Source organism: Ranitomeya imitator, chromosome 5 (genome assembly GCF_032444005.1).
Source record: "Ranitomeya imitator isolate aRanImi1 chromosome 5, aRanImi1.pri, whole genome shotgun sequence".
NCBI lineage: Eukaryota > Metazoa > Chordata > Amphibia > Anura > Dendrobatidae > Ranitomeya > Ranitomeya imitator.
Window position 1 is genome coordinate 405316682 of NC_091286.1, and position 15790 is coordinate 405332471.

General features: G+C 44.8%; 1 protein-coding gene across 1 annotated transcript in view; it reads right to left on the reverse strand.

The window, feature by feature from the left end:
• LOC138637777 (5-hydroxytryptamine receptor 3A-like) overlaps positions 1-15790 on the reverse strand; it is an 82366-nt gene that overhangs the window by 29018 nt on the left and 37558 nt on the right. The gene's annotated exons all lie outside the window — the stretch shown is intronic.

The following is a 15790-nucleotide window of genomic DNA, read 5'->3' on the forward strand; positions in this document are numbered from 1 at the left end:
AAACGGGAAAAAAATTCCAAGTGCGGCGAAATTGCAAAAAAAGTGCAATTCCACAGTTGTGGGTTTTTTGTGTTTTTTTAACATTTTCACTAAATGCTAAAACTGACCTGCCATTATGATTCTCCAGGTTATTATGAGTTCATAGACACCAAATATGTCTAGGTTCTTTTTTTACTTAAACGGTGAAAAAAAATTCAAAGTTTGGCAAAAAAGGAAAAAATGGCTCCATTTCCTGAGACCTGTAGCGTCTCCATTTATTGTGATCTGGGGCTGAGGGCTTATTTTCTGCTTGTCGAGCTGCTGTTTTTATTAATACCATTTTGGTGAAGATTTGATCTTTTGAATTCCCGTAATTGCATTCTATTGAAATGTAGCGGCGATCAAAAAAAACGTAATTCTGAAATTTTGAATTTTTTTCTCGTTGCGTTGTTTAGCGATTGGATTTATTCTTTTTTTATATTGATAGATCAGGTGTTTCTAAACACTTCGTTAGCAATATGTGTATATTTGATTTTTGTTATTGTTTTATTTTGAATGGGGTGAAAGAGGAGTTTTGTATTTTTTGTATTGTTGTACTTTTGTATTTTTTTATACATTTTTAAACTTTTTTTTTTTTACTTTTTCCATGGGAAACTAGAAGCTGCACGACTTTGATCTCCTCTGTTACACACAGGTGATGATCAGATCACCTGTGTGTAGCAGAAATGCTAACTTGCTATGAGCGCTGATCGGTGTTCGGCGCTCTTAGCAGTCTGGCAATGACAAACATAGAGGTCTGCTGGAGACCCATCGGTGACCCGTGATCATGTGACGGGGTCACCGATGGGCGAGATTTAAAACGCACTTCTGGTAAGCGCAAATTAAATGCCACTTTCAGAAATTGACAGTGGCATTTAACCCCTTTACCCCCAAGGGTAGATTGTGAGCCCTATCGGGGACAGTGATGATAATGTGTGCAAAATGTAAAGCGCTGCGGAATATGTTAGCGCTATATAAAAATAAAGATTATTATTATTATTATTAAGGGTGGTTTGCACGTTAATGACCGGGCCAATTTTTACAATTCTGACCACTGTCCCTTTATGAGGTTATAACTCTGGAACGCTTCAATGGATCCTGGTGATTCTGACATTGTTTTCTCGTGACATATTGTACTTCATGACAATGGTAAAAATTATTTGATAGTACCTGCGTTTATTTGTGAAAAAAACGGAAATTTGGCGAAAATTATGAAAATTTCGCAATTTTCCAACTTTGAATTTTTATGCAATTAAATCACAGAGATATGTCACACAAAATACTTAATAAGTAACATTTCCCACATGTCTACTTTACATCAGCACAATTTTGGAACCAAAATTTTTTTTTGTTAGGGAGTTATAAGGGTTAAAAGTTGACCAGCAATTTCTCATTTCTACAACACCATTTTATTTTAGGGACCACATCTCATTTGAAGTCATTTTGAGGGGTCTATATGATAGAAAATACCCAAGTGTGACACCATTCTAAAAACTACACCCCTCAAGGTGCTCAAAACCATATTCAAGAAGTTTATTAACCCTTCTGGTGCTTCACAGGAATTTTTTGAATGTTTAAATAAAAATGAACATTTAACTTTTTTTCACAAAAAATGTAGTTCAGCTCCAATTTGTTTTATTTTACCAAGGGTAACAGGAGAAAATGGACCCCAAACATTGTTGTACAATTTGTCCTGAGTATGCCAATACCCCACATGTGGGGGTAAACCACTGTTTGGGCGCATGGCAGAGCTCGGAAGCGAAGGAGTGCCATTTGACTTTTCAATGCAAAATTGACTGGAATTGAGATGGGACGCCATGTTTCGTTTGGAGAGCCCCTGATGTGGCTAAACATTGAAACCCCCCACAAGTGACACCATTTTGGAAAGTAGACCCCCTAAGGAACTTATCTAGAGGTGTGGTGAGCACTTTGACCCAACAAGTGCTTCACAGAAGTTTATAATGTAGAACCGTAAAAATAAAAAAACATATTTTTTCACAAAAATTATCTTTTCGCCCCCAATTTTTTATTTTCCCAAGGGTAAGAGAAGAAATTGGACCCCAAAAGTTGTTGTACAATTTGTCCTGAGTACGCTGATAGCCCATATGTGGGGGCAAACCACTGTTTGGGCGGATGGGAGAGCTCGGAAGGGAAGGAGCGCCGTTTGACTTTTCAATGCAAAATTGACAGGAATTGAGATGGGACGTCATGTTGCGTTTGAAGAGCCACTGATGTGCCTAAACATTGAAACCCCCCACAAGTGACACCATTTTGGAAAGTAGACCCCCTAAGGAACTTATCTAGAGGTGTGGTGAGCACTTTGACCCACCAAGTGCTTCACAGAAGTTTATAATGTAGAACCGTAAAAATAAAAAATCATATTTTTTCACAAAAATTATCTTTTTGCCCCCAATTTTTTATTTTCCCAAGGGTAAGAGAAGAAATTGGACCCCAAAAGTTGTTGTACAATTTGTCCTGAGTACGCGGATACCCCATATGTGGGGGTAAACCACTGTTTGGGTGGATGGGAGAGCTCGGAAGGGAAGGAGCGCCGTTTGACTTTTCAAAGCAAAATTGACAGGAATTGAGATGGGACGCCATGTTGCGTTTGAAGAGCCACTGATGTGCCTAAACATTGAAACCCCCCACAAATGACACCATTTTGGAAAGTAGACCCCCTAAGGAACTTATCTAGAGGTGTGGTGAGCACTTTGACCCACCAAGTGCTTCACAGAAGTTTATAATGCAGAGCCGTAAAAATAAAACAAAATTTTTTTCCCACAAAAATTATTTTTTTAGCCCCCAGTTTTGTATTTTCCTGAGGGTAGCAGGAGAAATTGGACCCCAAAATTTGTTGCCCAATTTGTCCTGAGTGCGATGATACACCATATGTGGGGGGAACCACTGTTTGGGCACATGGGAGGGCTCAGAAGGGAAGGAGTGCCATTTGAATGCAGACTTAGATGGAATGGTCTGCAGGTGTCACATTGCGTTTGCAGAGCCCCTAATGTACCTAAACAGTAGAAACCCCCCACAAGTGACACCATTTTGGAAAGTAGACCCCCTTAGGAACTTATCTAGATGTGTGCTGAGCGCTTTGACCCACCAAGGGCTTCACAGAAGTTTATAATGGAGAGCCGTAAAAATAAAACAAAAATTTTTTCCCACAAAAATTATTTTTTAGCCCCCAGTTTTGTATTTTTCCGAGGGTAAAAGGAGAAATTCGACCCCACAATTTGTTGTCCAATTTGTCCTGAGTGCGCTGATACCCCATATGTGGGGGGGAACCACTGTTTGGGCGCATGGGAGGGCTCGGAAGGGAAGGAGCTCCATTTGGAATGAGGACTTAGATGGAATGGTCTGCAGGTGTCACATTGCATTTGCAGAGCCCCTAATGTACCTAAACAGTAGAAACCTCCCACAAGTGACACCATTTTGGAAACTAGACCCCCTAAGGAACTCATCTAGATGTGTTGTGATAGCTTTGAACCCCCAAGTGTTTCACTACAGTTTGTAACGCAGAGCCGTGAAAATTAAAAAAAAAAATCTTTCCCCCCAAAATTATTTTTTAGCCCCCAGTTTTGTATTTTCCCGAGGGTAAGAGGAGAAATTCGACCCCAAAAGTTGTTGTCCAATTTGTCCTGAGTACGCTGATACCCCGTATGTTGGGGGAAACCAACGTTTGAGCGCATGGCAGAGCTCGGAAGGGAAGGAGCGCCATTTGGAATGCAGACTTAGATGGAATGGTCTGCAGACGTCACATTGCGTTTGCAGAACCCCTAATGTACCTAAACAGTAGAAACCCCCCACAAGTGACCCCATATTGGAAACTAGACCCCCCAGGGAACTAATCTAGATGTGTTGTGAGAACTTTGAACCCCCAAGTGTTTCACTACAGTTTATAACGCAGAGCCGTGAAAATAAAAAATCTTTTTTTTTCCCACAAAAAATATGTTTTAGCCCCGAGTTTTGTATTTTCCCAAGGGTAGCAGGAGAAATTGGACCCCAAAAGTTGTTATCCTATTTGTCCTGAGTACGCTGATACCCCATATGTTGGGGTAAACCCCTGCTTGGGCACACGGGAGAGCTCGGAAGGGAAGAAGCACTGTTTTACTTTTTCAACGCAGAATTGGCTGGAATTGAGATCGGACGCCATGTCGCGTTTGGAGAGCCCCTGATGTGCCTAAACAGTGGAAACCCCCCAATTATAACTGAAACCCTAATCCAAACACATCCCTAACCCTAATCCCAACAGTAACCCTAACCACACCTCTAACCCTGACACACCCCTAACCCTAATCCCAACCCTATTCCCAACCGTAAATGTAATCTAAACCCTAACTGTAACTTTAGCCCCAACCCAAACTGTAGCCCTAGCCCTAACCCTAGCCCTAACCCTAGCCCTAACCCTAACCCTAGCCCTAGCCCTAACCCTAGCCCTAACCCTAACCCTAGCCCTAACCCTAGCCCTAACCCTAACCCTAGCCCTAACCCTAGCCCTAACCTTAGCCCTAACCCTAGCCCTAACCCTAGCCCTAACCCTAACCCTAGCCCTAACCCTAGCCCTAACCCTAGCCCTAACCCTAGCCCTAACCCTAGCCCTAACCCTAGCCCTAACCCTAGCCCTAACCCTAGCCCTAACTCTAACCCTAGCCCTAATGGGAAAATGGAAATAAATACATTTTTTTAATTTTTCCCTAACTAAGGGGGTGATGAAGGGGGGTTTGATTTACTTTTATAGCGGGTTTTTTAGCGGATTTTTATGATTGGCAGCCGTCACACACTGAAAGACGCTTTTTATTGCAAAAAATATTTTTTGCGTTACCACATTTTGAGAGCTATAATTTTTCTATATTCTGGTCCACAGAGTCATGTGAGGTCTTGGTTTTTGCGGGACGAGTTGATGTTTTTATTGGTAACATTTTCGGGCACGTCACATTTTTTGATCGCTTTTTATTCCGATTTTTGTGAGGCAGAATGACCAAAAACCAGCTATTCATGAATTTCTTTTGGGGGAGGCGTTTATACCGTTCCGCGTTTGGTAAAATTGATGAAGCAGTTTTATTCTTCGGGTCAGTACGATTACAGCGACACCTCATTTATATCATTTTTTTATGTTTTGGCGCTTTTATACGATAAAAACTATTTTATAGAAAAAATAATTATTTTTGCATCGCTTTATTCTCAGGACTATAACTTTTTTATTTTTTTGCTGATGATGCTGTATGGCGGCTCGTTTTTTGCGGGACAAGATGACGTTTTCAGCGGTACCATGGTTAGTTATATCTGTCTTTTTGATCGCGTGTTATTCCACTTTTTGTTCGGCGGTATGATTATCAAGCGTTGTTTTTTGCCTCGTTTTTTTTTTTTTTTTCTTACGGTGTTTACTGAAGGGGTTAACTAGTGGGCCAGTTTTATAGGTCGGGCCGTTACGGACGCGGCGATACTAAATATGTGTACTTTTATTGTTTTGTTTTTTTTATTTAGATAAAGAAATGTATTTATGGGAATAATATTTTTATTTTTTTTTCCATTATTTTGGAATATTTTTTTTTATTTTTTTTTACACATTTGAAATTTTTTTTTTTACTTTTTTACTTTGTCCCAGGGGGGGACATCACAGATCAGTGATCTGACCGTTTGCACAGCACTCTGTCAGATCACTGATCTGATAGGAGTGCAGGCTGCTTCACAGTGCCTGCTCTGAGCAGGCTCTGTGAAGCCACCTCCCTCCCTGCAGGACCCGGATCCGCGGCCATCTTGGATCCGGGGCTGGAGGGAGCAGGGAGGGAGGTGAGACCCTCGCAGCAACGCGATCACATCGCGTTGCTGCGGGGGGCTCAGGGAAGCCCGCAGGGAGCCCCCTCCCTGCGCGGTGCTTCCCTGTACCGCCGGCACATCGCGATCATCTTTGATCGCGGTGTGCCGGGGGTTAATGTGCCGGGGGCGGTCCGTGACCGCTCCTGGCACATAGTGCCGGATGTCAGCTGCGATAAACAGCTGACACCCGGCCGCGATCGGCGGCGCTCCCCCCGTGAGCGCTGCCGATCGCATATGACGTACTATTGCGTCCTTGGGAAGTAAAGCCCACCCCACATGGACGCAATAGTACGTCTAATGGCAGAAAGGGGTTAACTAGTTAACAGCTGCAGGTGGATTGCAATTCCACCTGCGGCTGCTGCGGGCACATGTCAGCTGTATATATCAGCTGTCAAGTGCCCAGAAAGATGCGGGCTCAACGACAGAGCCCGCAACAAACAGGGGGAGTCCGACATTAGCATGCTTACGCCCGATGTCGGAAAGGGGTTAAATGTCAAACAGTTGTTATATCCCCTTTAAAGAGAACCTGTCAGCAGGATTTCGTCTTATAATCTAAAGGTATGGCCATAATGACGCTGTGATGCTGATCAATCTGATACCTGGTGTAAAGGGATCAGCTTAGTGGCTGATGAATACTCACCTTGTGAAGTTTTCATAAAATTATGTGCTTTGGAGATTTGGAGAGCAGGATATTGGGGCAGGGTCTCCTGGTTCTCCCTCCCCCCACCAACCTCTTCTGGTTCTTTTACAAGTCACTGATTATTCAGTGACCTGCCTGCTTTTTAAAATTCTGCGCCATCCATTGTGCGGACAGTGCATACGCAGCGTGAGTTGGTGTCCGGTGTTCAGGACTGCAATAAAATGGCTCCAGAGGCGATCAAGATTTTGGCTCAGTAAATTTTACACTGAGCCAAAATCTCGATCGCCTCCGCCACCATTTTATCGAAGTCCTGCACACAAGCCAACTCGCACAATGATGGCGGTGTGGAATTTTAAAAAGGTAGGTCACTGAATCATCTGTACAAGAAGCAGAGATGCGGGGGGGAGAGCCAGAAGAAGACCCTGCCCCCACAAAAATGTCTGCTGTCACAGTATCAAACAATCTGATAATCCAGAGCCACAAAAGTAATAATGATCATGTTAACATACTACTTTATACAGAGTAAATAAGCTTTTGTGGATGGAAGTTAAATGCATATGTTGTTTCTATCTGACACATATGAGATAATGAATGGTCACGGTATCATAGTCCTAAAACATAGTGAGTAGATGTCTTACAACTAGCTATTACATCAACATATTTTCAGAAAGTGCCAGAAGGAGAGTCAGCTAGGAGAGCACCCCCAGAGTGCATGGGGTAGAAGACTCTGAATTTCTCCTTTCATAAACATAACCTAGAGAACATAAACAAATACCTTTTTCATGTCTAACAGAAGTTACCTAATGTATCATGGAAAAAAAATAATGGCCATGTGAAAAATTCCAAATTGTCTTACACAACTTATAGAATTTGCAAAAAAAAAAAAATATTTACAGGCCGATAAGAACAGCTGAAACTTGATGCTTATGTCATTGATTATCTCTATCTGAGGCCAGCTGAAAATCCACTCCTGTTTTAGGCCTCATTCAGATGCATGTTTTTCATAGATAGAACCTGTACCCATTATAGTCTACGGGGCTGGTCTTGTTTTTTTGCAGACCAAGTGGGAAGCAACAAAATACTAGAGTCTTTTCTGTTTTTGACCCAAGTCATTGATCAAAATTACTCATACAAGTCTATGAATCTGTAAAATCTATGTGTAACGTGCATTGTCATCTATGTGCTGTCTATTTTTAACATTGTAATGTATTAGAGAAGCTTTGCTATATATATATATATATATATATATATATATATATATATATATACCAAACAAAAAACGGAAGGCAGCACTCCAATGGATAATGAAGGTGAAAAAAGCTGTGAAGTTTATTTCAGACCCACATCCCTATATATATATTGTAGGGATTTCACTCACTCAGCTGCGACGGCTGACACTCAGGAGACGTGTTCCTTTAAAGTTCACTGGGTTTATTGCTTCATAAACCATGTGGCAAACAACAGAAAACAAATAGCCTTTGGTTCAGGTAAAGAAAAACAAGTGTCCAGTTCATCCGGCTCAGTCCTGAAGCCGTAACACACTCAGGAGGGTTTCACCTCCACACATACCTACCTGTGTTAAGCATTAGGCTTTCTTTTATATGTCTAACCACACCCAGAACCCATCACATGACCAGACATGTGGTTGTGACATCACCACAGGTCCTGAAACACATATAGGTAGCCATGGTTACATCACAGCAACAAGCCATCTATAAGACACATATCTCCCATCGATTAGACATCCTTTAGCCACGCTACATACCTCCCCCCTCTGCCTAAAGCCGTGGGGCTTGGCACTTTCTCCCACTAGACAAGGGATTCTTGACAGGGCATCAGCATTACCGTGCAGCTTTCCGGCCCTATGTTCCACATGGAAACAGAAGTCCTGCAGGGCTAAGAACCAACGGGTGACCCTAGCATTTCTACCCTTCGTTTCCCTCATCCACCTAAGTGGGGCATGGTCGGATATCAGTCTAAATTTACGTCCCAGCAAATAGTACCGTAATGTGTCGACTGCCCATTTTATGGCCAAGCACTCCTTTTCAACGACTGAGTAGTTCTTTTCAGACGAGGACAGCTTCCTACTCAGATAGAGAACAGGATGCTCCTCTCCATGTAGTTCTTGGGAAAGGACTGCTCCCACCCCAACATCTGAGGCATCTGTCTGAAGAATAAACTCTTTCTTGAAGTTTGGGGCCATCAGAACGGGTTGCTTACATAAAGCCTCTTTCATTTCTTGGAAGGCTGAATCTGTTTCTTCGGACCACTTAACCATTACTGATTTTGTCCCTTTTAGCAGGTCAGTCAGAGGCGCCGCCATTGTGGCGAAGTTTGGGATGAACCTCCTGTAATATCCCACGATTCCCAGGAATGCTTTAACTTGCTTCTTGGAAACTGGTTTTGGCCATGTTTGAATTGCCTCCACTTTACTGATTTGGGGTTTTATTTCTCCATGACCCACTATGTATCCAAGGTACTTAGCTTCTTCTTTACCCAATGCACACTTCTTCGGGTTTATTGTAAATCCGGCCTCTCTTATAGCATCAAACACCGCTTGGACTTTCTCCAGATGACTCTCCCAGTCCGGGCTAAAGATGACGATATCATCTAGGTACGCAGCAGCGTATGCCTTGTGGGGTGCAAGGACTCTATCCATAGCCCTTTGGAAGGTGGCCGGAGCTCCCTGTAGGCCAAATGGCATCCGGACATACTGGAAGCATCCATCTGGTGTAGAAAACGCCGTCTTCTCCTTGGCTTCCTGTGCCATGGGGATCTGCCAATACCCCTTCGTCAAATCCAAGGTGGTTATGTACCTGGCGGGCCCAAGCCTTTCGATGAGCTCATCAACTCGGGGCATGGGATATGCGTCGAACTTGGAGACCTCATTCAACTTCCTATAGTCGTTGCAAAATCTCCACTCCCCATCAGGTTTTGGGACCAGGACAATTGGGCTCGACCAACCGCTCTTGGATTCCTCAATGACTCCAAGCTTCAACATACGCTCCACTTCCTTGGAGACTATTTCTCGACGGGCCTCAGGAATTCTATAGGGCTTCACGTTCACGCGCACATGGGGCTCTGTCAGGACCTCATGCTCTATGACCTTCGTGTACCCAGGCAACTCGGAAAACAGGTCCCTGTTTTTCTGGAGTAACTCCCGGCATTGCTGTTTCTGGGACTCCGATAGCGTCTCCGCTATAGTAACCGCTCCAACCTCATCTTCTGGGTTGCTTAACAACGATGGAGTTACTGTCGGCTCTCTATCTTGCCACGGCTTGATAAGGTTGACATGGTATACTTGGAATGGTTTCTGTCTTCCTGGTTGGTGAATTTTATAGTTTACTTCACCAAGTTTCTCGACAACCTCATATGGCCCTTGCCATTTGGCCAAGAACTTGCTTTCCACTGTCGGAACTAACACAAGAACTCGGTCTCCCGGATTGAATTGCCTCACTCTTGCAGACCGGTTGTAGACCCTGGCCTGAGCTTCTTGTGCTTGGAGAAGGTGTTCTTTCACGATAGGCATCACCTTTGCAATCCTCTGCTGCATCAGGGCCACATGTTCAATGACGCTTCTGTGGGGCGTAACTTCGGCTTCCCAGGTTTCCTTGGCTATATCCAGGAGTCCTCGTGGATGTCGGCCATACAGAAGCTCAAACGGTGAGAAACCTGTGGAGGCCTGTGGAACTTCACGAATGGAAAACATCAAATAGGGTAAGAGACAATCCCAGTCTCTACCGTCTTTCTCTATAGCTTTTCTCAGCATGCTCTTCAGTGTCTTGTTAAATCTCTCAACAAGGCCATCTGACTGGGGATGGTACACCGAGGTCCTCAACTGGGAGATTTTCAGGGCTTTGCATAGTTCCCTCATCACCTTGCTCATGAAAGGAGTCCCCTGGTCAGTCAGGATCTCCTTCGGCAGACCTGTCCGGGAAAAGACATGGACCAACTCGCGAGCTATACTCTTTGAAGAAGAATTTCTCAAGGGAATTGCTTCAGGATAGCGTGTGGCGTAGTCCAGGATGACTAATATATACTGATGGCCCCGGGCTGATTTAACTAAGGGACCGACCAAGTCCATGGCAATTCTCTCGAATGGCACCTCAATAATGGGCAGTGGCACAAGGGGGTTCCGGAAATGAGGAGTGGGAGCAGTTAGCTGACATGTAGGGCAGGACCTGCAATAGTTCACTATTTCCCGGTGGCACCCAGGCCAATAGAACCTCTGCACAACCCGTTCCTGCGTTTTTTCCACCCCTAGGTGTCCACCCAAGATGTGTGAATGGGCCATGTCCAACACCTTCTGTCTATATGGACCCGGCACTACCAACTGCTCTACCAACTCCTCCCTTATTTTCGTGACCCGGTACAACAACTCCCTGCTCATTAGAAAATGGGGAAATCTTGTGTCTGCCCCCGGCTCCTGTACCACCCCGTCAATAACTGTGACATTATTAAAGGCTTCCCTCAGAGTGGGGTCCCTATGTTGGGCAGTCCCAAAATTTTCACCGGATACCTCTAACTCCAGAATGTCAGATGCAGGGGACACTTCCTCCTCATCTCCAGCCAGGACACAAAAAGGAAACCTGTCTGACTCTGGGTGTGGCACCACCCTTCCCGGGTTCACTGGTTCCCTACTCTTGCTAGGGAGCTCAGAACCTTTCCCCCACAAATCCCAAAACAAACAGAAATCCCGGCCAATAATTATAGGGTGCAACAAGTCCTGAACGACGCCGACTATGTGGGACTCCGTGCCACATGTCGTTTCAATGTTCACACTGGCCACAGGGTAGTCCTTTGCATCACCATGTATGCACCGCACTCCGACCTTCTTTCCCGGGAGCAGGTGGAGAGGAAAAGTGGCCCTCACCAGGGTCACTAGGCTCCCCGAGTCTAACAGTGCCGTTACTGCTTGACCGTTCACCTTCACGGGACATGCTTGAGGTCCCTCGTTGGGCGGAGAGTTCACACTGCAAGCTGGATACGCATAGTATGAACAACGGCGTCCCATGCTGCAGTCCATCTGCTCAGTGGTTTGGGAACAACGGGCAGCTATATGTCCTGGCTTGTGGCACCTCCAACAAATAATATCACCCGTGGGGAACTTGGGCACCACCTCCCCCGCCCTTTGTGACCTTGGACGCACCACCCCTTTTTGGGACTCAGCTGCCTTCTGGGATCCCCAGTACGGCATGGGCTGCCTCCCGAAGGAGCCTTCCAACCCTTGGTATCTCTCAACCAGTCCGATCAGCTCGTCGGCATTCTGGGGATCACCCTGGGCAACCCAAGACTGTATAGGCCTCGGGAGGGAATGGACAAACCGATCCATCATCACCCGTTCTACCATCTGTGCAGGCGCAGAGGACTCTGGCTGCAGCCATTTCTGGACCAGGTGCAATAGATCAAACATTTGGGAACGAGGTGGTTTGTCCCGGTGATAGCCCCAGGAGTGAACTCGCTGTGCCCTGACAGTCAGTGTCACCCCCAAACGTGCGAGAATCTCGGCTTTCAATTTGTGATACTCTTTGGCATCCTGCAAGGTCAAATCATAGTACGCCTTCTGGGGTTCTCCCGTCAGGTATGGCGCAAGTACCTCTGCCCACTGCTCTGGCGGAAGTTTTTCCCTCTCAGCGACCCTCTCAAACACCGTCAGGAAGGCCTCAACATCATCCCCGGGAGTCATTTTCTGCAATGCGCGTCTTACCGTTTTCCGGACGTGGGTGTCATCAGCCAAACCTGGGGTTGGGGCGCTCGCCTTTCCCTGGATGGCAGTTGCCAGAAGCTGCATCTGCTGCTGATGCTCCTGCTGGCTCTGCTGCATCTGCTGCTGGCTCTGTTGTAACTGCTGCCGTTGCTCCTGCTGGCTTTGTTGCATCTGCTGCCGTTGCTCCTGCTGGCTCTGTTGTATCTGCTGCATCAACAGCCTGTTGGTCTCTTGCTGCCTTTTCTCCTGCTGTGACTGCATCTGGACCAATTGTTTCAGCAGGTCCTCCATTTTCTCCGGCAATGCTTGCTGGCTTGCAACAGCCTTGACCCAGGACATTCAAAATAAACTCACGTCTCCGCTGGGAACGCTGCCCGCATTCTCCACCAATTGTAGGGATTTCACTCACTCAGCTGCGACGGCTGACACTCAGGAGACGTGTTCCTTTAAAGTTCACTGGGTTTATTGCTTCATAAACCATGTGGCAAACAACAGAAAACAAATAGCCTTTGGTTCAGGTAAAGAAAAACAAGTGTCCAGTTCATCCGGCTCAGTCCTGAAGCCGTAACACACTCAGGAGGGTTTCACCTCCACACATACCTACCTGTGTTAAGCATTAGGCTTTCTTTTATATGTCTAACCACACCCAGAACCCATCACATGACCAGACATGTGGTTGTGACATCACCACAGGTCCTGAAACACATATAGGTAGCCATGGTTACATCACAGCAACAAGCCATCTATAAGACACATATCTCCCATCGATTAGACATCCTTTAGCCACGCTACAATATATATACCATCCACCTCTCGTGTCTCCCCTTTTCCTCATAGTTTGTAAGCTTGCGAGCAGGGCCCTCATTCCTCTTGGTATCTATTTTGAACTGTATTTCTGTTATGATGTAGTGTCTATTGTCTGTACAAGTCCCCTCTATAATTTGTAAAGCGCTGCGGAATATGTTGGCGCTATATAAATAAGTAAAATTATTATATATATATATATATATATATATATATATATATTTATATACAGGGTGGAGCGCGGTAATTTGCTTTTTTGCACTGCATGCTGTGGCGGCACTGTCGGTCGAAGAGAGGGGAGAGTGGGTGTGGCTTACAGTGGCTGATGGGAGATTTGTATTCCTCTGCCTTTCAGTTGCCATCATGCAGTGGACACGTGAGGAGAGGTCATTTTGTGTTGAAGTGTATTTTTCAAATGCCCACTCGATCATTGCAGTGCAGCGTGCTTTTCGTTTACAATTCGCTGTTCCTCCACGTGGACGTGTTCCTGGACGGCAATCAATTGTAAATTGGGTGAATGCATTCAGAACAGCAGGGAATGTGTCATGTGTACGAAGGGGACCTGAGAGAAGGATTACAACACCACAAAACATCGAGAGAGTTAGAGCAGCAGTACTGCAATCTCCGAAACGCTCTGCTCGGAAGCAATCATTTGCTCTTGGCATTTCAAGACGTTCTCTCCACCGGATTCTTCATGATGAACTGAATTTTCACCCGTATAAAATGTGCGTGGTCCAACATTTGTCAGCATGGGACTATTTGACACGGCGGACCTCTTGTGAAGACATGTTAGCAACGATACCCCGTGACGCAATTGTGTTTTTTTCTGATGAGGCACATTTTCACCTCAGTGGGTGTGTAAACAAACAAAATATGCGTTACTGGAGTGAAACAAACCCCAGAGAAGTTCACGAGAGACCTCTGCATTCGGACCGCGTCACTGTGTGGTGCGCCATATCACGAGTAGGCATCATTGGTCCTTACTTTTTTCAGGATAATGGTCGTGCCATAACTGTGAACTCCGAACGGTACTTGTCTATGATACAGGATTATTTTCAGCCGGCTCTTGAGGCAATGGAACTAGAGGATACATGGTTCCAACCGGATGGTGCCACTGCACACACAGCGAGGGTTACCATGAATTGTTTGAGGCAAATGTTTCCTGGACGGCTTATCTCTTTGAGGGGAGATGTGAACTGGCCAGCACGCTTACCAGATTTAGCCCCATGTGATTTTTTCCTTTGGGGTTACCTGAAGTCTAAGGTGTATATCAACCGTCCCAACACCTTGGAAGACCTAAGGAACAATATTGAAGCTGAAATTGGCAGAATACCAGTGGACATGCTTGTTAGAGTTCATGAAAACTTCAGAAAACGTATGCAGCAGTGTGTGGATAGCGAAGGTCGACATTTGCCAGATACACTATTTAAAACCATGTAATTTAAAAATTCCATTACTGTTCAGTATAATTAAAATATAAAATAGATTTTTCTAATGATCATAATTTTTTTATTTCATTCCCAAATCAGCAAATTACCGCGCTCCACCCTGTATATATATATATTTGAAATTTTTTGGGTCACAATGTACATTTTTACCATAAGTGTGGTTTTTGTTTGAAAGGATTGAAAAAGATCAACATTTTCCAACTTCTACCTTTTTGACAGTGAAAAGTGGACAGCATTATGATGCCACACGGATAGCGTCAATTTATCTATAAAAAGCTGGACATGTGAGCATGCCCACAGTCTATAATGAGTACTTGTTTATAAAGGATAGAACACTATGAGAGTATTGGATGAGTGAAAATGATCTAATAATTCTTTATCTTATACTCATCATCGATTACAGGCTGTTAATAGCCAACTGCTGCATTCACAATTTTACAGAATAAATAACATTAATCTGCCAGCATTAATTTCTGACTCAGTGCCTTGAGGTTTAGATTATTGATACTTAGAATAGGCCAGTATTATCAGATCAGTGGGACTCTTCACACCCCATAAAGATCAGCACAAGTGTTGCTACCGTCGTTCACAAATTTACCTATATCTCTATAGAATAATAAACTGGGTAGCTTGTTTAAAGAATGATGAGATGCTTTTTTCTGTACAGAGTGAATCAAGTGAATTATGCCAAGTACTGCCCATACAGTGGGGCTGGGGGCCCAGATCAGTGGGGCTGGGGGCCCAGATCTACACAGGGGCCCACCGGGGGATTCCCCTGTGGGCCAGTCCAAATATATATATATATATATATATACTAGATGGTGGCCCAATTCTAACGCATCGGGTATTCTAGAATATGCATGTCCATGTAGTATATTGCACAGCCCACGTAGTATATTGCACAGCCCACGTAGTATATTGCCCAGCCACGTAGTATATTGCCCAGCCACGTAGTATATTGCCCAGCCACGTAGTATATTGCCCAGCCACATAGTATATTGCCGTCATGTATATTGCCCAGTCACGTAGTATATTGCCCAGTCACGTAGTATATTGCCCAGTCACGTAGTATATTGCCCAGTCACGTAGTATACAGCACAGAGCCACGTAGTATATTGCCGAATCACGTAGTATACAGCACAGAGCCACGTAGTATATTGCCCAATCACGCAGTATATTGCCCAGCGACGTAGTATACAGCACAGAGCCACGTAGTATATTGCCCAATCACGTAGTATACTGCCGCATAGGCAGCATCAATAGTAAAAAGTTGGGGACACACAGGGTTAATAGCGGCGGTAACAGAGTGCGTTACCTGCGGCATAACGCGGTCCGTTACCGCCGACATTAACC